The 23,032-nt window shown below is 42.5% G+C and overlaps 1 long non-coding RNA gene across 1 annotated transcript; it reads left to right on the top strand.

The window, feature by feature from the left end:
- Window positions 1–81: 81 nt before the first annotated feature.
- LOC132434585 (uncharacterized) lies at window positions 82–22,106 on the top strand. Its single transcript, XR_009521328.1, has 3 exons — window positions 82–211; window positions 14,842–14,939; window positions 21,558–22,106. It is a non-coding gene; the product is annotated as an uncharacterized lncRNA (long non-coding RNA).
- Window positions 22,107–23,032: the final 926 nt, after the last annotated feature.

The raw sequence follows: 23,032 nt of genomic DNA, 5'->3' as shown, positions 1-23,032 counted from the left end.
GGGGTGAATCTCGGCCGCGCCCCCTCGGGCGCGAGGCTGGAGTAGCGATTGCTGGAGCCTCTGCGGCCCGCCCCGAGCGCGCCCCACGCCCCAGTGCCCGGCAACTTGGCCGCGCAGATCCAGGACGGGTCTCGCCCTAATTTTTCTCCGGGAGCTGAAGTAAGGGGAGGCCAAGATTCCAAACGCCCCCAAATGCTTCCAAAGGAGAAAGGTAATGGGGGTGGGGAGAGCGCTCCAAAGCCCGACCCCCTGCAAGTTGGCCTCGCCTACTAACCAAATCACTCAACTCCCCTAGCCGGTTGGGTCACTTGGGGGATTTTCCGTCTGAATGTGAATGCTTCTCTCCGAGTGTGTTTTTGAGGGGGAGGGTGTTTTTGCCGCCCGCTCAGGCCACCTCAGTTTCCCCGGAACCGCCTCGAAACCCCATAACTCATGCACCCTGCCGAGGAACCCGAGCCCCAGAGGCCGCGTGAAATTGCAGTGTCTCCGGCCGCTTCCTCCTCCAGACCCGGCGCCGGCCCGGCCTCTCCCGGGGATTTGGTTGGGGGGCGGGGGTGGCTTCCAGCCTGGGAACAGACCCCGAAGCCCGCCTTTTCACTGCCACTCCGGGAGGGGCTCCCGCACCTGTCGCCGTCCCCTCTGCTGCCCCCCAAGGCCGCCTGGGAGAACAGCTGCCTCCCCTTGCACACTGGGGTCGGACCGCGCCGTCGGGGCGGCCAGCGTTCCCGCCACAGGCGCTCACTTTCCCAGGCCTTCCGGGCCCGGGCTGTCGCTGGAGAGGAGAAGGAGGGGGACGCGGAGAGGGCACTAGAGACTGCGTCCCCCAAAGGCATGAACCCTGGGCACCTCCAGCACTAGCTCCAGGATTCTGGCCAGAGGCGGTGGGGCGCACCTCGAGGTGCTGCCCCAAACCTAGCCAGACTCCAAGTGGATCCGACGGGCACCCCCTGGTGCCCAACCGGCGGCAGTGAGGCCCCACACGGCGTTGCATTCCGGATCTTGCCCAGAGAGCCTAATTATCTTCCCCGGAGTTTCAAGCCTGAAGACTTCGAGAACATTTTAACTTTGATTAAGAAAAATTCCACCTCTCACTCCGAGCAAAGATTACTGGCTAAAATTCTTTAAACTTGCTTTGTATCGATCTTCATCCTAGAGGGCCCATTCTCTGGGGAGGCTACCTCTCTGGAGGCTACCTTTGCCCTCTGGGCGTTGATCTTGCCCTGACCACTTACATAACAGTCATAATAGTAATAGCAACATTAACACATACATACATATACCACGTGGTTTTCAAGTGCTTCCTCAACTTAGAGAATGTTTCACTTAACATAAAAATTATGTGACCTAGGGGACTTCACTCTAGTTTACAGAACTGGAAATGTAGGACTACTCCAAGGTCATCCACCCGGTGACAATGCTGAGATGATCAGGTGATCAGAAGAAGGGACTCCGGTTTTTTGCTAGGATTTCGTCAGTCACTCCGAGACTGGAGCTTCCCCTGCTCAGAATCAAACTGCCGTGATAACTGAGCTAACAGCACTTAAGGGGACTTTCATTTTATCACTCATCCACCTTGACTTAGTTAGTCTTCAGGCTCTGGTTCTGAAGGAGGAAACCCTCCTTAGTTTCTTTGTTTGTAGAGCAGTCATATTTACTTAAAGGTTGTCGTTTGTATTTACTGAGAAAAGACAGGGAGGTCTTCATTACTGAAAGCTAGCTGTATTTCTTCCTGTTATCACCAACCCTAACCCTCCCCTCCCCGACTAGATAGCCAGGTGTGCTTGCTGGTATCCATTCTTCAATACATTATGCTAAACATCAGGGATGTAAACATTGGATAAAGCTGACAAGTAAGGGGCCATCTCTGTTGGGTGCTGCTCTGACTCAATAAATGAAGGAAGGGAGGCTTTATTTACGAACGCTCTCTGCAGTTATCCAGCATCCCTTTATTTTTCCTTTGGTTCTTGTTTTATTGTGAAAAGTAATCAAAAGAAGACATCCTTATCTATCTCACACCAATCTGGCCAAATTACCTCCATCCTCACTTATGTATTCTGACTTCCATCTTGTTACAGTGTATTGTCATTGCTGCTATTTAAGCTAACTGTCACTCTCCCATTCCCATCCCTCACCCCACCCTCACCCCCACCCTCCAGTTCTACACCTCAGTCCATTTCTTTAATTAATTTATTTATTTATTTATTTATTTTTGGCTGCATTGGGTCTTCGTTGCTGCACCCACCTTCTTTAGTTGTGGTGAGCGGGGACTATACTTTGTTGCAGTGCGCGGGCTTCTCATTGCTGTGGCTTCTCTTGTTCCGGAGCTTGGGCTGTAGGCACGTGGGCTTCAGTAGTTGTGGCACGCGGACTCAGTAGTTATGTCACGCGGGCTCTAGAGTGCAGGATCAGTAGTGGTGGCGCACGGACTTAGTTGCTCCGCGGCATATGGGATCTTCTGGGACCAGAGCTCGAACCCATGTCCCCTGAACCGGCAGGCGGATTCTTAACCACTGAGCCACCAGGGAAGCCCCGTCAGTCCATTTCTTCTTGTCTTTTTCCTGTATTATCCCCTTTCTCCTGTATTATCAATTTTTCTCTCTACTAGATCATTCCTATTAGCATACAAGTGTGCTGTAATATCTACCATCTTAAAAAAATAAAACAAAACAAACTTTCTCTGACCACGCCCCTCGTGGCCTTCTAGTCCTTTGCTCCTAACTGCTGCAAGATACCCTATTGTGGGAATCCCTATCCTTTATTTGTTCACTACTCCAATGATTGCCTCCAGCTTCCTGCTACCACAAGCGATGCTGCAATAAATATCCTTGTACGCACATGTCTGCTTTGGTTCTGTGATAATTTCTTCTGCATATTGAGCTCCACAGTCTCTGGAATGTCACACCATTAATAGTGGGATTTCTATATCCCAACCTTCTTGCCAATACTTGACGTTATTTTTATTTATTTATTTTTGGCTGCGTTGGGTCTTCGTTGCTGCCCGCGGGGCTTTCTCTAGTTGTGGCTCTCAGGGGCTGCTCTTCCTTGCTGAGTGCAGGCTTCTCATTGCAGTGGCTTCTCTGGAGCACGGGCTTTAGGCACACAGGCTTCAATAGTTGTGGTATGTGGGTTCAGTAGTTGTGGCACACGGACTTAGTTTCTCCATGGCATGTGGGATCTTCCCGAGCCAGGACTCGAACTCGTGTCCCCTACATTGGCAGGCAGATTCTTAACCACTGCACCACCAGGGAAGTCCTTGACATTACTCAAATTTCCAAGTTGCCATGAATTAAAAATACCTCATTGCCACACACACACACACACACACACACACACACACACACACACACACAAAGGGCTTCCCTAGTGGCGCAGTGGTTGAGAGTCCACCTGCCGATGCAGGGGACACAGGTTCGTGCCCCGGTCCGGGAAGATCCCACATGCCGCGGAGCAGCTGGGCCCGTGAGCCATGGCCGCTGAGCCTGCGCCTCCGGAGCCTGTGCTCCGCAACAGGGGAGGCCACAACAGTGGGAGGCCCACGTACAACAAAAAAGAAAAGAAAAAAAAAAATCTCATTGCATTTCTTTAATGTGTTTGAACATCTCAAATTTTTTCTTACTTTTGGTTTTCCTTTTATGAATTGCCTATTCATTTTCCTTTGCCTATTTTTCTTTTTCTTTTTTTTTTTTTTTTTTTTTTGCGGTACGCGGGCCTCTCACTGTTGTGGCCTCTCACGTTGCGGAGCACAGGCTCCGGACACGCAGGCTCAGCACGGGCCTAGCCGCTCCGCGGCATGTGGGATCTTCCCAGACCGGGGCATGAACCTGTGTCCCCTGCATCGGCAGGCAGACTCTCAACCACTGCGCCACCAGGGAAGCCCTCCTTTGCCTATTTTTCTATTGAGATTTCCATTTAAAAAAATTGATTTGTAGCAGTTTATTTTATTCATTTATTTATTTTGGCTGCACCACTTGGCTTGCAGGCTCTTATTTCCCCTACCAGGGACTGAACCCAGGCCCCGGCAGTGAAAGTGCCGACTCCTAACCACTGGACTGCCAGGGAATTCCCTGTAGCAGTTTAGTGTATATGTATTTACCATATTAGTCCTTCATTGATTTTAGACATTGCAAATATCTCTTCCTAACTTTTATCATTAGCTGTCAATAATGAAATCCTTAATTTTGGTATAATCTAATTAGTCACTATTATTCTTATGGTTTCTGATCTTGATATGTTTAAAGACTTCCCCACCCTGGCAACGATTTATTGAGGTATAATTGAGATATAATTAATATACAATAAACTGCACATATATCAAGTCTACAATGTGATGTTTTGACATACATAACCACAATCAAAATAATGAACATATCCATCACCCAGGAGAATTTCCTTGTGCCTTTTGGCAATTCCTCCTTCCCCATTATCTCCCCCTGCCCCACACCAGCATGTGTATGCCCAGTTGTTCCAGCATCATTTGTTGATAGTAGTAAAATTTTTTTTAAATTTATTTATTTTTGGCTGCAGTTGGGTCTTTGTTGCTGCGTGCAGGCTTTCTCTACTTGCGGCGAGAGGGGCTACTCCTCGTTGCAGTGCGCGTGCTTCTCATTGCAGTGGCTTCTCTTGTTGTGGAGCATGGGCTCTAGGCGAACGGGCTTCAGTAGTTGTGGTTCACGAGTTCAGTGATTGTGGCTCGCGGGCTCTAGAGCGCAGGCTCAGTAGTTGTGGCACACGGGCTTAGCTGCTCCACGGCATGTGGGATCTTCCCCGACTAGGGCTTGAGCCCGTGTCCCTTGCTCGAACCTGTGTCCCCTGCATTGGTAGGTGGATTCTTAACCACTGCGCCACTAGGGAAGTCCCCATAGTAGTAAATTTTTAATACTAAAAAATTCTAGTACTACATAGTTAGAAAAACTGGGCATTTTTTTAAAAAGTTATTTTTTAGGGGAGAAAACTTCAGGGGAGGTATTTTACATACAGAATCCTTTGAAATGGACCTTGTTAAATAAACACTTAGAAGAGGTAAAACGTATATGCCAAGTAAGTTTCATTTAACATAAAGCCCCTGCAGGGACTTCCTTGACGGTCCAGTGGTTAAGACTCCAGGCTTCCACTACAGGGGGTGCTGGTTCGATCCCTGGTGGGGAACTAAGATCCTGAATGCACGCCCGGTGCGGCCCCCGCACCAAAAAACAAAAACAAAAGAGCCCCTGCAAGAGTGATTAATGCAAAAACAAACAAACAAAACCCCACATACACAATTACAACTAATAAGAACATTAAAAAGATTTCTGGGGACTTCCCTGGCAGTCCAGTGGTTAAGACTCCGTCTTTCCAATGTAGGGGGTGCGGATTTGATCCCTGGTCAGGGAAATAAGATCCCACATGCCTTGGGGCAAAAAATAAAAATAAAAAATAATTTCTGGGACTTCCCTGGTGGTGCAGTGGTTAAGAATCTGCCTGCCAATTCAGGGGACACGGGTTCGAGCCCTGGTCCAGGAAGATCCCACATGCCGCTGAGCAACTAAGCCCATGTGCCACAACTACTGAGCCTGTGCTCTAGAGCCCGGGAGCCACAACTACTGAACCCGAGTGCCACAACTACTGAAGCCCGCGTGCTTAGAGCCCATGCTCTGCAACAAGAGAAGCCACTGTGATGAGAAGCCTGCGCACCACAACGAAGAGTAGCCCCTGCTTGCCACAACTAGAGAAAGCAAGCGCGCAGCAACGAAGACCCAATGCAGCCACAAATAAATTAATTAAAATTTATTTTAAAAAAAAATTTCTGAGTACAGCATGAATATTACCCAACCAATAGTCGTTACTTGATCCTAAAACTGGATAATGAAAACGCATGAAATGAATGTTACTGGTCCATCTTACGTATACGTATATATATATACATCTTATACTTATGTGTGTATATACAAGTGTCCTAAGTAAAATACTAGTTAACTTAGTATATTAAAAAATAATTGTCTGGGGCTTCCCTGGTGGCGCAGTGGTTGAGAGTCTGCCTGCCGATGCAGGGGACACGGGTTCGTGCCCCGGTCCGGGAAGATCCCACATGCCGCGGAGCGGCTGGGCCTGTGAGCCATGGCCGCTGAGCCTGCGCGTCCGGAGCCTGTGCTCCGCAACGGGAGAGGCCACAATAGTGAGAGGCCCGCGTACCGCAAAAAAAAAAAAAAAAAAAAAAAAAAAAAAAAAAGTCTACAATAATAAATGCTTGGAGAGGGTGTGGAGAAAAGGGAACCCTCTTACACTATTGGTGGGAATGTAATTGGTACAGCCATTATGGAAAACAGTATGGAGGTTCCTCAAAGAACTAAAAATAATGCAGCCACTATGGAGAACAGTATGGAGGTTCCTTAAAAAACGAAAATAGAACTACCATATGACCCAGCGATCCCACTACTGGGCATACACCCTGAGAAAACCATAGTTCAAAAAGACACATGCACCCCAATGTCATTGCAGCACGATTTACAATAGCCAGGACATGGAAGCAACCTAAATGTCCATCAGCAGAGGAATGGATAAAGATGTGGTACATATATACAATGGAATATTACTCGGCCATAAAAAGGAATAAAATTGGGTCATTTGTAGAGATGTGGATGGACCTAGAGACTGTCATACTGAGTGAAGTAATTCAGGAAGAGAAAAACAAATATCATATATTAACGCATATATGTGGAATCTAGAAAAATGGCATAGATCATCTTATTTGCAAAGCAGAAATAGAGACACAGATGTAGAGAACAAGCATATGGACACCAATGGAGGAAAGTGGGAAGGGATGAATTGGGAGATTGGGATTGACATATATATATACTATTGATACTATGTATAAAACAGATAACTAGTAAGAACCTAATGTATAGCTCAGGGAACTCTACTCAGTGCTCTGTGGTGACCTAAATGGGAAGGAAATCCAAAAACGTGGGGATATATGTATAAGTATAGCTGTACAGTAGAAACTAACACAGCACTGTAAAGCAACTATACTCCAATAAAAATTAATTTAAAAAAACCCTAAAATTAGAATTGCCATATGATCCAGCAATCCCACTCCTGGGCACATACCCAGATAAAACTGTAGTTCAAAAAGATACATGCACCCCTATGCTCATAGCAGCACTATTTACAATAGCCAAAACATGGAAATAACCTAAATGTCCATTGACAGATGAATGGATAAAGAAGAGGTGGTATATACATACACTGGAATATTACTCAGCCATTAAAAAGAATGAAATAATGCCATTTGCAGCAACATGGATAGACCTAGAGATTATCATACTAAGCGAAGGAAATCAGAAAGAGAAAGACAAATACCATATGATATCACTTATATGTGGAATCTAAAATATGACACAAATGAACATATCTATGAAACAAAAACAGGCTCACAAATATAGAGAACAGACTTGTGGTTGCCAAGGAGGGGGGTGGGGGAGGGAAGGATTGGGAGTGTGGGATTAGCAAATGCAAACTATTATATATAGGCTGGATAAACTACAAGGTCCTACTGTATAGCATAGGGAACTATACTCAATATCCTGTGATAAGCCATAATGGAAAACTACATTTAAATTAACATTAAAAAAAAAAACCTATTGTGTTTGTGTTGTATCTGTGCAGTCTATGTTCCATTTTCATTCTGTAATTTGCTTATCTGCATTTTTTTTTTTTTTGGTCCTGTTTATCATTTTAGCTAGAGTTCTCTTTTTGTTTCCTCTCTTGTTCATTGATTATATGATCCTCTTTATTCTTTTTTAAAAATATTTATTTATTTATTTGGTTGCACCGGGTCTTAGTTGCCATGTGCTGGATCTTCATTGCCGCGTGCAGGATCTGTAGTTGCGGCATGCGGGATCTGGTTCCCTGACCAGGGATCGAACCCAGGCCCCATGCATTGGGAGCATGGAGTCTTAAAAGCTGGACCAAGGAAGTCGCCTCTTTATTCTTATTTCATCTTCATATATCTCACAGATTTACCTTTTTAACGATATCCTTCAGATTTTCTGTATTTCACCTTATTGTTTGTCTGAGAGGGTATGTTAAAAACTCCAGTTCTAATAGTTGATTCATTCTTGAGTTGAATGCTTTGTTCATTAGTTTCCAAAATTTTTGCTTTCTTTCAAGTATATTTAACATTCTACAGCTCTAATTAAAGCTTTCGTTGTATCCTAGATTATTTGATAAACTTTTATTTAAAGTATTTCATAATTTCTCTTTTTTAACCCAAAGTTTACTACTAATAGTATGTTTTTAGTTTCCAGACATTTGTCAACTTTAAAAAGTTATCCTTTGCTTAGTAATTTCTCATGTTATTGCATTAAAGTCATAGAACATAGGCTGTGTAATACTGATTTTTTTTTTTTTTTTTTTTTTTTTTTGCGGTATGCGGGCCCCTCACTGCTGTGGCCTCTCCCGCCGCGGAGCACAGGCTCCAGACGCGCAGGCTCAAGGGCCATGGCTCACGGGCCCAGCCGCTCCGCGGCATGTGGGATCTTCCCAGACCGGGGCACGAACCCATGTCCCCTGCATCGGCAGGCGGACTCTCAACCACTGCGCCACCAGGGAAGCCCGATACTGATTTTTTTTAATGTAATATTAAGCCTTCCTTTGTAATTTTGTAGTCATTTTTTGTAAATGTTTCACATGTGCTAGAAAAAGTGTATTATCTATTTGTTATATGTAGAATTCTTCATATATAATATATTGAGCTTATTAATTGTATTATTCAGATCTTTTATTTATATCTTTGCTTATTGTTTGTCTTTTTTTAATTAACTAATTAATTTTTTGGCTGCATTGGGTCTTCGTTGCTGCATGCAGGCTTTCTCTAGTTGCGGCAAGCAGGGCTACTCTTCGCTGCGGTGCGTGGGCTTCTCACTGAGGTGCCTTTTTTTGTTGCAGAGCACGGGCTCTAGCCGCGCTTCAGTAGTTGTGGCACCCGGGATCAGTAGTTGTGGCTCCCAGGCTCTAGAGCACAGGCTCAGTAGTTGTAGTGCATGGGCTTAGTTGCTCCACGGCATGTAGGATCTTCCCCGAGCAGGGCTCGAACCCGTGTCCCCTGCATTGGCAGGTGGATTCTTAACCACTGTGCCACCAGGGAAGCCCAAAATTAACTATTAAAATTTATATATTTTGAAGCTACATTGGCAAACACATTTATGATGGCTATATTTTCTTGTTCTCTTTATTTTATTGTTATGTAATACTCTCTCCTTTGTTCCATAATTATTTGCCTTGAATTTTATCACATTAAAATCCCAATTTGCTTATGGTTTATTTTTGCCTGGTAAAGCTTTTCCCTTGATCATGGGTTGAGTTTCCAGAGAAGCCAATTCTAAAGTGGAGATTAGACGGCAGGCAGTTTATTAGTGAGTGCTCTTGGGATCAACACTTGCAGGAAAGGAAGGAAACAGGATTGGAAAGGAGAAGTTGGACAGCTGAGCAGTCACAATGCTGCAAATAATCTGGAGGGAACTCTGAAAAAAGTTAGCATCTCACCCTCTGGAGAGCAAGTGTCTTACCAAAAGGCATCTGACATACTTGCCACTTCCTGCTCAACCAGTCCAATTTACATGATGTTATCAATATAGCAGATCAGTATAATGATGTTCTGAGAGATGTACAGCTGGTCAGGTCTCTTTAGACTATTTTCTGACAGAGGGCAGGAGATTTAACATAACCTTGGGGCAAGACCGTAAATGCATATTGTTGCCTTTTCCAAGTGAATGTGAACTATTTTTGTTCTCCTTTCTGATAGGAATGGAAAAGAATGTGTTTGCCAGAGCAATGGTTGCATACCATGTAGTTGAGGCCTAGCTATTTTTCTGTTCTAGCAATGATACCACATGTGGCAAAGCAGCTGCAATTAGAGCAAGTAGTTGGTTGAGTTTGCAATAGTTCACTGTAATCCTCCAGGATCTATTGTTTTTTTTGCAGGGACCAGATTGGTGAATTAAATTAAGATACAATGGGGACCATTACCTTTGCATCCTTTAGATCTTTGTTGTCCAGTATGGTGGCCCTAGCCATAGGCATCCATTTCGAGAAGTCAGAAAAAGAGAAAAAAACCCAAAGAAAGTAGAGGAAAGTAAATAATAAAGATAAGAGCTGAAACTGGGACTTCCCTGGTGCTCCAGTGGTAAAGTGTCTGCCTTCCGATGCTAGGGACGCGGGTTCGATCCCTGGCCAGGGAACTAAGATCCCATATGCCATTGGGCAACGAAGCCCGGGTGCCGAAACTAGGGAGAGAAAACCCTCACGCCACAACTAGAGAGAAGCCCACGTGCCACAATGAAAGATCCCACATGCCACAACGAAGATCCCATGTGCTGCAACTAAGACCCAACCACAGTCAAGAATAAACTAAATTAATTAAAAAAAAAAAAGAGCTGAAACTAACGAAATACAAAATAAATATGCAGTGTTGAAGATCAACAAAGCTAAGTTTGTTCCAATATCAGAAATAAAAAAGGAGACTTCCTATAGATTCTACAGATAACAAGAGGATATTATAAGTAACTTTATTAAATTTTAAAAATTGGTTGAAATAGAAACATTCTTAGGAAAACAAAACTTACCTAAACTGATCAAAGAAGTAACAAAAAATTCTGAATGGTTCTGTATCTATTAAAGAAATTGAATACATAATATAAAAACTTTCCCACAAGAAAATTCTAGACCCCAATAGATGTACTAGTGAATTATTCCATTTAGGGACGATCTTACAAAAACTTTTCTAGATAATAGAAAAAAGGAAACAATTTCCCATTCATTTTATGAGACAATATAACCTGAACAAATTTATTAAGAAATAGGAAAATTACAGGCCCATCTCTCATTAACTTTGATGCAAAATATTAGCTACTCAAAATATTAGCAAACAGAACCCATTGATAGGCTAAAATTATAAAACATTGTAGTCAGGTTGGGTTTATTTCAGTAATTCCAGTGTGGTTTAACACTGGAAAACCAAATAATATAATTTACTACATTAACAGTATAAAGGAGAAAAATCATGTAATCCTCTCTATGAATGCAGAAAAACTATTTGATAAAATGCAACACCCATTGATGATTTTTGAAAAAACATGGGAATTCCCTGGCAGTCCAGTGATTAGGACTTGGTGCTTTCACTGCTGAGGCCCGGGTTCGATCCCTGGTCGGGGAACTAAGACCCTGCAGGCTGCGCGGCCAAAATATAAAAAATAAATTTTAAAATTAGAAATTAAAAAAATTAACAAACTAGGAATAGATAAGAACTTTAAAAAATTTGATAGAGGGTGCTTACCAAAAATCTACAGCAAATATCATACCTAATGATACAAACCTTGAAAACATTGGGGGCTTTCCCGGTGGTCCAGTGGTTCAGACTCCATGCTCCCACTGCAGGGGGCACGGGTTCCGTTTCTTTCTTTCTTTCTTTTTTTTTTTTTTTTGTGGTACGCGGGCCTCTCACTGTCGTGGCCTCTCCCGTCGCGGAGCACAGGCTCCGGACGCACAGGCTCAGCGGCCATGGCTCACGGGCCCAGCGGCTCCGCGGCATGTGGGATCTTCCCGGAACCGGGGCACGAACCCATGTGCCCTGCATCGGCAGACGGACTCTCAACCACTGCGCCACCAGGGAAGCCGTCTTTTTTTTAAGAGAGAACAACGTTTTATTGATTGATTGATTGATTGATTGATTGATTTTAGGCTGCATTGGGTCTTTGTTGCTGCACTCAGGCTTTTTCTAGTTGTGGCGAGGAGGGGCTACTCTTCGTTGCGGTGCGCAGGCTTCTCATTGCCGTGGCTTCTGTTGTTGCGGAGCACGGGCTCTAGGCGCGCGGGCTTCAGTAGTTGTGGCTTGCAGGCTGTAGAGCACAGGCTCAGTAGTTGTGGTGCACGGGCTTAGTTGCTCCGCAGCATGTGGGATCTTTCCCGACCAGGGCTCGAACCTGTGTACCCTGCATTGGCCACTGTGCCATCAGGGAAGTCCCGGCTTCGGTTTGATCCCTGGTTGGGGGAACTAAGATTCCTGCATGCCGTATGGTGCCGCCAAAAACAAACAAACAAGCAAACAAAAACAACCTTGCAAACATTATGCTAAGTGAAAGAAAGCCTGCTTAAAAGATCGTATTGTTTGATCCCTTTTATATAAATTATCCAGAATAGATAAATCCATAAAAACAGAAAGATTGGGGTTGCCAGGGCTAGGGATAGAGTGGTACAGGGAGTAACTGCTTACAGATATGGGGTTTTATTTGGGGGTGATGAAAACGTTTTAGAACTACATAGAGGTGGTGGTTGTACAATATTTTGAATGAACGGAATGACCCTGATTGTAATTTTCTTTTCTTGTGATGTCTTTTTCTGGCTTTGGTACTGGGGTAATGTTGGCCTCACAGAATGAGTTAGGGATTTTCTTCTTCTCTCACCTTCTCCTTTTTCTTCTTCCTTCTCTTCTTAAGAGTTTGAGAAGCATTGATGTCAGTTTTTAAAATGTTTGGTAGATTTTACCAGTGAAGCCTAGTCCTGGACATTTTTTCAGTTGGGAGGGTTTTGGTTACTGATTCAATATCTCTACTTGTTATGGGTAGGTTCAGACTTTTTATTTCTTCTTGGGTCAGTTTTGGTAATTCCTGTGTTCCATGGATTTGCTCATTTCATCTAGGTAATCTAATTTGTTGGTGTACAATTGTTCACAGTATTCTCTTACAGTCCTTTTATTTCTGTAAGGTTGGTAGTAATGGCTCCACTTTTATTTCTGATTTTAGTTATTTGTGTCTCTCTCTTTTTCTTAGACTAGTTAAAGGTTTGTCAATTTTGTTCTTTTCAAATAATTAACTTTGGGATTCACTTATTCTCTCCATTATTTTTCTTTTTTTAAAAAAAGAAGTATTTATTGGGCTTCCCTGGTGGCGCAGTGGTTGAGAGTTCGCCTGCCGATGCACGGGCACGGGAAGATCCCACATGCCACGCAGCGGCTAGGCCCGTGAACCATGGCCGCTGAGCCTGCGTGTCCGGAGCCTGTGCTCCGCAACGGGAGAGGCCACAACAATGAGAGGCCCGCATACCGCAGAAAAATAAATAAATAAAATAAAAAGAAGTATTTATTTATTTATCTATTTGGCTGCATTGGGTCTTGCAGCACGTGGGATCTTCATTGCGGCATGCGAGCTTCTCTCTAGTTGTGGCACAGGGGCTCCAGAGCTCGCAGGCTCTCTAGCTGTGGCCCACAGGCTCTAGAGCGCGTGCCCTTAGTTGCCCCACAGCCTGTGGAATCTTACCTACATCCCCTGCATTGGAAGGCGGATTCTTAACCACTGGACCACCAGGGAAGTCCCTCTCTATTATTTTTCTATTCTCTATTTCATTTACCTCTGCTCTAATCTTTATTATTTCCTTCTTTGTGCTAGCTTTAGGTTTAGTTTGCTCTTCCTTTGCTATATCTTCCTCTTCTTTTTGATCTCTAAATGGTGAAGGGTCTTAGGGCTCAGTCCTTGAACTGTTTCACTGTCTACTCTCACTCCCTAGGTTAGGAAGTGGGGAAGATCCCTCAAAGAAGACAGAGAGCAAATGTGTCCATGAAGTAGGAGGAAAACCAAGAGAGAAGAGTGTCTCAGAAGAAAAGCAAAGAAAGACTTTTAATAAGCAGGACAAATACTGCTGGGAGGGCAAGAAGGGTGAGGATTGAGAACTGGCCAGAGATTTGATCACATATGGAGGTTTTTGAAGACTTTAACAAATTTCTCTCAAATGGTGTGGATTAAACTTGATTTATAATGGATTGAAGAGACAATGGGAGAAGCTATCAGAGACTACTAACGTTATATCAGAAGAACTCAAGAGCCAACCTGAAGAGAATCCCAATGTAACCATCTCAGTGTAACTAGGATAATAACCACAATGGGTTAGAGCACATTAAATAGAAATAAATCCATGAATTCATAATGTTCTTTTAAGAAATATGAAGTAGTCATCATTGGAAGATAAGAGGGAACCAACCCATTATTTTAAAAACTTTTGATCAAGTACCAAACATTTATCTTGCCTTTCCTATATGAACTATACATCAGAGTAGCCTACTACTACTCTGAGGGGAAGTTTCTCATTAACAGAATACGCCAGCCAATAAATGAAGAAGGGATATTATAATATCACCATTTTGCAACTCCTAATGAATGTATGGATTTAAGCCTTGAGCAACAACAGTTGCTAACATCACAAAAAGAGGTAACCAGATATTATATACCTCCTGATGGAAGAACTCACTATCATCTATGAAGGAGTCTTACCAAAATAATCAAATCTGAATCTGATCAGCCTCTCAATCCAATACCAATTTACAACAAATTCATAGGCCAAAGGAAAGATACCACACAGTCAGCAAAATTCAGAATGCAGGAAATTTTATAGGACAACAATCCAAGTTTCTCCAACAAATAAACTGCAAGAGAAGGATACCCCAGAAGATTAAAGGATGATTGTTTGCCAATTTTCCCCAAATAGCCCCAGGGTAGGGAATGCCTTAGACAGTCATTACAGGGTTGGGCCACTATGAGAGTTAGAAATGTTTTTACTCTCTCTAAAAGCACAAAATTTGGGCTTCCCTGGTGGCGCAGTGGTTGAGAGTCCGCCTGCCAATGCAGGGGCACGGGAAGATCCCACACGCCACGGAGCGGCTGGGCCCGTGAGCCATGGCCGCTGAGCCTGCGCGTCCGCAGCCTGTGCTCCGCAACGGGAGAGGCCACAACAGTGAGAGGCCCGCGTACCGCAAAAAAAAAAAAAAATAATAAAAAAATAATAATAAAACCACAAAATTTCTTTCTCTTTTTTTTTTAGCCACACCACACCGGCTTTCAGGATCTTCGTTCCCCAACCAGGGATGGAACCTGGGCCCCAGCAGTGAAAGCGCTGAGTCCTAACCACTGGACCACCAGGTAATTCCCCAAAATTTCTTTTTAAAAAGTAAAAAATCTGGACTTCCCTGGCGGTCCAGTGGTTAAGGCTCCATGCTCCCAATGTAGGGGGCATGGGGAAGATCCCTGGTCAGGGAAGATCCTGCATGCCGTGTGGCACAGCCAAAAAAAAAAAAAAATATATATATATATATATATATATGTAAAAAATCTGTTTACATATGTTTAAAGTATATCTTGAAGGATATGCAAGAAACTGCCTGTAAGAAGGGGAACTGAATGCAAGACATCACTTGTATATCCTTTTGTACTTTCTGTTTTGTTCATGTTTTATATAGTCAAAAAATAAAATAATTGGAAAGGAAAGAAGGAAAGAAGAAAGGAAGGAAGGAAAATCATCAGACCAATTATATTTCTCTGTAACTTCTATCAAGTAGGCCTCATTCTATCCTCTGGTTAATCCCTCTTCTATGTCACAACTCTTCAGATATTTGACGATGTCTCTCTTTTCCCTTTTCGTTTTCTTTTCTCCAGCCAAATGTCTCCAGGTCTTCCCACTGTTCTTCAAGTGACTCGCTTAACAATCTCTTCTTTATTGCCCCTGTCTCTCTTGGTTGTACGTGGTCCAGTTTGTTAAAGTGTGTAGCCCAAGACTGAATATCAGATGACAGATGGGGTTATCACTTAGCACATCCTGAACACTATGTCTATTAATGGAGCCAAAGTCTAAATTAAATGACCCAGCAATTCCATTTCTGGTTATATACCCAAGAGAAATGAAAACATATGTTCCCACCAAAACTTGTACACGAATATTTATTACAGCATTATTTATACTAGCCAAAAGATGGTGAAGGAAATCAGAATATATCATCTCAAAATATGCCTCTTTGACAAAAAAAATTATTTTGAGCTGAAGGCAATTAAAAAAAGCAAACACAGAAACTTCCCTGGTGGTCGAGTGGCTAAGACTCCGTGCTCCCAATGCAGGGGGCCTGGGTTTGATCCCTGGTCAGGGAACTATATCCCACATGCCGCAACTAAGACCCGGCACAGCCAAATAAATAAATAAATATTAAAAAAAAAAAAAGAATAAAGCAAACACAGAAAAAGCTTTCTCTCTCTACACTCCTCCTTTTCTGCCTGAAGGCAGGATATAAATTCTCCTTTACTAGAGACACTCTAGACGCTTATCAGCCCAGAGAGAGCACCAGAGAAATCTGCAAACAAACCTCACTCCATTAGTTTCCTCGCATATATTTATCTTCCCACAGTTGGCCACCCTTAGAAGCCTAAAACCCTTTTCCTTTATTTATTTATATATTTTTAATTGGGGGTAGAGTTGCTTTACAATGTTGTGTTAGTCAGCTATAATGTTTACAATGTTAAGTGAATCAGCTATATGTATACATACATCCCCTCGTTTTTGGATTTCCTTCCCATTTAGGTCACCACAGAGCATTAAGGAGCGTTCCCTGTGCTATACAGCAGGTTCTCATTATAAAACCCTTTTCCTTTGTCCTATCATTTCTCCACAAATTTATTGTTTTTTTCTTGAAGATGCCATATTAGCCAGAGTTCTAAGTCATTGCTTCGAGTTACTCTTCGTTGAAGTTTCTCATGTGTGATATGCACTGCATGTGTTAATAAACTTGTTTGTTTTTCTCTCGTTAATCCATCTTTTTGTTAAAGAGCCCTAGCTGAGGACCTAAGATGGATAGAGGTAAATTTCTGCCTACCCTACAATGGAAACAACCCAAATGTCTATCAACAGAAAATGGATAAACCAAATGTGGTGTATCCACACAATTGAATATTATTTGCCCATAAAAAGAATGGAGTATTTATAAATGCTACAACTTCAATGAACCTTGAAAACATTATGCTAAATGAAAGAAGCCAGTCAGAAAAGGCCACATATTATATAATTATATTTTTATGAAAGTCCTGAAAAGGGTAATCTATAGAGACAGAAAGTAGATTAGTGGTTGCTTAGGGCTAGGAAAGGGATGACTGGGGGTAGGAGGATGATAGCGAATAGGTATGAGGTTTCTTTTTGAGGTGATGGAAATGTTCTAAAATTGACTGTAGTGATGGTTGCACATATCTGTGAATATACTAAAAACCACTGAATTGTACACTTTTAATGAGTTAATTATATCATACGTGAATTATATCTCAATGTGAATTTTAAAAACAAAATACTTTTGTTTTTTAAAAAAGTAAACTAACATTTTTGGTTAGTTTCATCATAGTGTCACTTCATATAGTGTTGCTGTTACACAAGCTATTATTTTTTCTTAATTGGACTATAGTTGATTTATAATACTGTGTTAATTTCATGTGTACAGCAAAATGTTTTAGTTATACATATATATATTCTTTTTCAGATTCTTTTCCATTATAGTTTATTATAAGATATTGAATATAGTTCCGTGTGCTATAAAATAAATCCTTATTGTTTATTTTGTATATAGCGCTATGTATCTGTTAATCCCATACTCCTCATTTATCCCTCTCCCACTTTCCCCTTTGGAATAAGTTTGTTTTCTATGTCAGTGAGTGTTTCTGTTTTGTAAATAAGTTCATTTGTATTAGTTTTTAGATTCCACGTATGTGATATCACATAATATTTATCTTCGACAAGCTGTTATTAAACCAGCCTATCCTTGTTCATCAGTTATGAATTGGGGGCCTGAACGAATGAGCTTTCATTTATCTTGGCTAATTATCATCTCTGTGAGATTCATCCTTCTTCTGGCCATTCTATTGCCTTTTGGATTCTGATTATGTTTTCCACTGGGCAAGCTATCTGAAAATCAGATCACTATATTCAGTTTTTTATTCATCATTTATATTCAAATGCTGGACTAGTCCCATGGATTCTAATCTTGTCTCCAGTTTTGTCTCCCACAATCCATTCTCCTTACTGAAGTTTGTGATGTTAAAAAAAAAAACAACAAAAAGAACCAGAAATTTGGGACTTCCCTGGTGGCGCAGTGGTTAAGAACCCGCCTGCCAATGCAGGGGACACAGTTTCAATCCCTGGTCCAGGAAGATCGCACATGCTGAGGAGCAACTAAGCCCATGTGCCACTACTACTGAGCCCGCGTGCCACAACTACTGAAGCTCACGCACCTAGAGCCCATGCTCCACAACAAGAGAAGCCACTGCAATGAGAAGCCCGCGCACCACAACGAAGAGTAACCCCTGCTCGCCGCAACTAGAGAAAGCCCGTGCACAGCAACGAAGACCCAAGGCAGCCAAAAATAAATAAATATATAAATGTATTAAAATGTAAAAATCTGTATTAAAAAACCCAGAAATTTCATCAGACCACTCCCTTGCTTAAAATCTTTTAAAGGATTTTCATTGCCTTCAGGATAAAGGGCAAACTCCTTAATTGGCTTACAACGCCCTACACTGATGTGGTCCAATCCTCCAGCCTTATCTCTTACCACTTCTCTATCCCGCTTTGTGTATCTGCCATAAACTGACCCTTTTCTCTCAACCTCAAAATAAGCTGCTTTTTGTGGAACATTTTTCTTTCACCAAATATTTACTGAGCCCCAACTATATTGCCAGGTGCTGTTCCTGAGCTCTCATGGAACTTACATTCTTCTTTTTTAATATATAAACTTATTTATTTGTATTTTTATTTATTTTTGGCTGCGTTTGGTGTTTGTTGCTGCGTGCGGTCTTTCTCTAGTTGCCACGAGGGGGGCTACTCTTCCTTGCGGTGCGCGGGCTTCTCATTGCGGATCACGGGCTCTAGGCGTGAGGGCTTCAACAGTTGTGGCTCCCGGGCTCTAGAGCGCAGGCTCAGTAGTTGTGGCACATGAGCTTAGTTGCTCTGCAGCATATGGGATCTTCCCCCACCAGGGCTCGAACCTGTGTCCCCTGCATTGGCAGGCGGATTCTTAACCACTGCACCACCAGGGAAGTCCCATGGGCAACATTTATAAAAAAATTAGATGACAAGGTATCCCCACAAACCCCAAAATACAAGCAATGAGAATGAACACCGAAAGTCACAGGACCTGCTTGTTATGGGTGTCTATGCAGGAGAGAGCTGAGGAAGCAACCGGGGTGTCAGAGAATATGAGAACAGGAGAAGCTCCAAACAGAAAGCCTGGCAGGCCAATCTGACAATGGCAGCTGAAACAGAGAGAGGTTTTGCACCCCCCCAGTGGCGGGCGAAGACAAGGGCCTGTGCATGTCAGTAAGGACTGAAGAGTTTGGAGTAACTTCACCCCCTTTGAACTCTCCAAACTGACTATCCAGGGCTTCCTTTCAGGATAGGCCCCATACTGAAGAAAGACTGATGAGAGAGGAATCAAAGTTGAGCAGGACAGGGACAACAGAGACAAAGGAAGAGAAGGTCCGGAGAAAAGTAGGGTGCGGTACGAAGCTGGAAATCTCAGACAGCAAGCCACTATATTTCTGAACACTACTCAAAGCAGCAGAAGAGGGAGCTCTGTCTAGATAGGAAAGCTATCTGAACAAATCCTTCAAAATATTAAATTCAGGTAAAAATGAGCAACAGAAAGTAACAAGTTAAATCCTATACAAAATTTCTATTAGAAAAAAGAGAATCAGAAACAGAAAAGCATCCCTACAGACAAAGAAAGCATGCCAGAGAAATAGGCACACAAAATGGATGAAATTAACAACATAAAAAATGCTTAAAGTGGTAGAACTCGAGGAAAAATTAGAGTAAAAGAAAAAACATTTTAGAAATGAAGACTAGGGAATTCCCTGGCGGTTCAGGGGTTAGGATTCTGCGCTTTCACTGCTGAGGGCCTGGGTTCAATCCCTGGTCGGGGAACTAAGATCTTGCAAGCCACACAGAGAGACCAAAAAAAAAAAAAAAGACTAAACTATGAGGAACATGATGAGAAAATAAACACAATAAATAATGCCTTAAAAAAAGATGAAAAAGAGGTAAATTTTTAAAGTAAAAAGAAATGAAGTTAAGAGGATTTAAGAGAAAATGATAATATTAAAGACGGAAAAGGAAGATATTATACAACCCTTGGCTCATATTGTCTTTTATTTATTTATTTATTTTGGCTTAAATGACAACCATTTATTTCTCATCGTTCTAGAGGGTGAGTCTAAGATCAAGGCTTTGTAGATCCAGTGTTTGAGGAGGACCCACTTCCTGGCTTATAGACAGCCACCTTCTCCCTGTATCCTCACATGGCTGAGAGAGAGGAAGCAAAGTCTCTCCTGTCTCTTCTTATAAGGGCACTAATCTCATCATGAGGGCTCCACCCTAATGACCCAATCACCTGCCAAAGGCCTCATCTCCAATTATCCTTAGGTAACTTTCTTTGAGTGTCTTCATGGACCCCACTAACAGGTTAATAGAAATCTCTGAAAAAGAAAAACAAAGCAAGGGGACAGAAACAAAACACCAAATACTACTCAAGAAAACTTTTCCTAAAATTAAAAATTTCAAAACTACATATTAAAAGAATATAGAAAATACTTAAAAACATTGACCTAGAATGACCAACACCAAGACATATTCTAATAAAATTACTAGACTTATAGGAAAAAAAAAATCCATGACCAGACAAAAAGAGTATGATTCATAAGTGACAAGTTATATAATTATGAGACTTTCTGACAGCAGTGCTTTATGTAAGAAAAAAATGAAGTTGACATATTTTAAATATTCAAGAAAAGTACATGTGAGCCAAAGCAAACTAACCTTCAACTATAATGGCCACAGACAAATTGTTACCAATATGGAGGAACTCGGGGAGTATTGTTCCCATGAGTCTTTCCTAAGAAATCCACTAGCAAATGCACTTCAGACAACCAAACTTCCTAGAGAGACATCAACATAAGGGTTGTGTGTGAACATTGTAATATTATTTATTTGCAGAACTGAGACTGAATAAAGGTTAAAAGAGAGAGTATAGTAGTATGTAATGACCATATGATCTGACAATGTAGATATTATAACCATAAAAAATGGGAGGAGAATGGGGATGGCATTACAAAAAATTTTTTTAATCTGTTTTCAGTAATCATAATTGGTGGAGGTGGTATTACTGGTGTATTCTGAGACTGTGTAATGTGGGGTAAAGCAAATAAGAAATTATGAAATATTCTATTTCTCTATTTCTGTGCCCTTAAGAACCATGATTATTATTTGGTTTATAGAGATTTATTAAAATTGAAAGTTGTTTGATCTTCTGTCCCATGAGCATCCATCCAGCTGCCTGTCAACTAGTAAGCTGCAAGATTACTGCTGTCATTAATGCCTTTGAAATCTTCAGGGTAAGAGCAGGTCTGCCTTTGCTTGAAACTCCTTGTTCCATGCCTTGTAGCCAACCCAACTCTTCATACCTTTATATAAAAGGTCTCCAAAACCTGCACTCCAAGCAAGTCATCCACAGATGAAAACATATACCCACTAGCAAAACAAAAAAATTCATCCAGACACATCAAAGACTCAAGTCTTCAACTTCCAGCTAATTCTGACTAATGCCTGTTTAGTGCCTGTTTGCCTGTGGCTAGAGTGTGAAGCATGTGATTTAGAACCTGGGAAGAAACAGCATCATGTAAACTTAGGGGCAATCTCTAAGAAGGAGCACTTTTTTTTTTTTTTTCTGTGCTGCACAGCTTGCAGGGATCTCAGTTTCCCAGCGAGGGATTGAACCCAGGCCCCAGCCGTGAAAGCACCGAATCCTAACCATTAGACCACCAAGGAACTCCCAAAGAACCACAATTTTTGATGGAAGAAAGAAAATATAGATTTTTTTGGTAGTTTTATAGTTCCAAATTTGAACTAGAAAAGTCAGTATGAACACTATACATACATAGCTTTGTCCACTGAGAAGACCTAGAGTGACCAACGTGATAGTAATGAGTTTTCCTAGTTCATGGTGCTCTCTAACGGCCACTTTTTAAAATATTTATTTATTTATTTTTGTCTGCATTGGGTCTTCATTGCTGCGCGTGGGCTTCCTCTAGTTGCAGGGAGCAGGGGCTACTCTTCGTTGCGGTGCGAGGGCTTCTCATTGCAGTGGCTTCCCTTGTTGCAGAGCATGGGCTCTCGGCACGTGGGCTTCAGTTAGCTGTGGCACGTGGGCTCAGTAGTTGTGGCTCATGGGCTCTAGAGTGCAGGCTCAGTAGTTGTGGTGCACGGGCTTAGTTGCTCTGCGGCATGTGAGATCTTCCCGGACCAGGGCTCGAACCCGTGTCCCCTGCATTGGCAGGCAAATTCTTAACCACTGTGCCACCAGGGAAGCCCCCATTTCATACTTTTGACATCTAGAACTGTAAGATAATAAATCTGTGTTGTTTCAAGCTTTGTGGTAATTTGTTACAGCAACCGTGGGAACTAACAAAACAGTCCACGACCTGAAACCTTCCTATGTGACCTCAGACATCATTCATTGATTCAGTGCCATGCACTGTTCTAAACACTGAGTAAACAGTAGTAAAACGAGATAAGGCCTCTGCCCTCAAGGAGCTTACATTCTAGGGAGGGTAGACAGTCAACAGACAACTCAAGAAATAACTGCAGTAGTAAGTGGCATGACATAAACAAAACAAGGCACTGGGGAAGTGACCACTGGTGTGCCTGGGGAGGGGCTTCTTTAGACAGAATCCTCAGAGGGGGATTCTGTCGGGTGACATGTGCACCAAGCCTTGAGTGACAAGAAGGACCAGTTGTGGTTGATCTGAAGGAAGAGCATTCCCGGCAGAGCAACCCGCAAGAGCACAGGCCCTGAGGTAGGAATGAGCTTGGAGTGTCTGAGGAACAGAAAGAAGGAGGTCCATGTGGCTGGAGCAGAGAAGGTCCTGGGCAGGCGGTCAGAGAAGAAGCGAGGAGCCACATCATGCAGAGGCTCACATTCACAGCGCGGAGCTGGGATTTTACTTTAATTGCAGAACGAAGCTTATTAGAAGGATTTGAGTTGGGGAGTGACAGGATTGGGTTTATTTGTCTAAATAATCAAGTCTTGTTGCTGTGTAGTGAATCAACTATAAGGGGTGAGAGTAGGGGCAAGAGGACCAGTTATGAGGTCACTGCTGTAATCTAGGTGAGAGGCGATGATGGCTTGGACCAGTGTCCACAGCCTGGAGGCAAC

Source organism: Delphinus delphis, chromosome 11 (genome assembly GCF_949987515.2).
Source record: "Delphinus delphis chromosome 11, mDelDel1.2, whole genome shotgun sequence".
Taxonomy (NCBI): domain Eukaryota; kingdom Metazoa; phylum Chordata; class Mammalia; order Artiodactyla; family Delphinidae; genus Delphinus; species Delphinus delphis.
The sequence above is the reverse complement of the archived record's forward strand: the minus strand, read 5'-3'. Positions and strand labels throughout refer to the sequence as shown.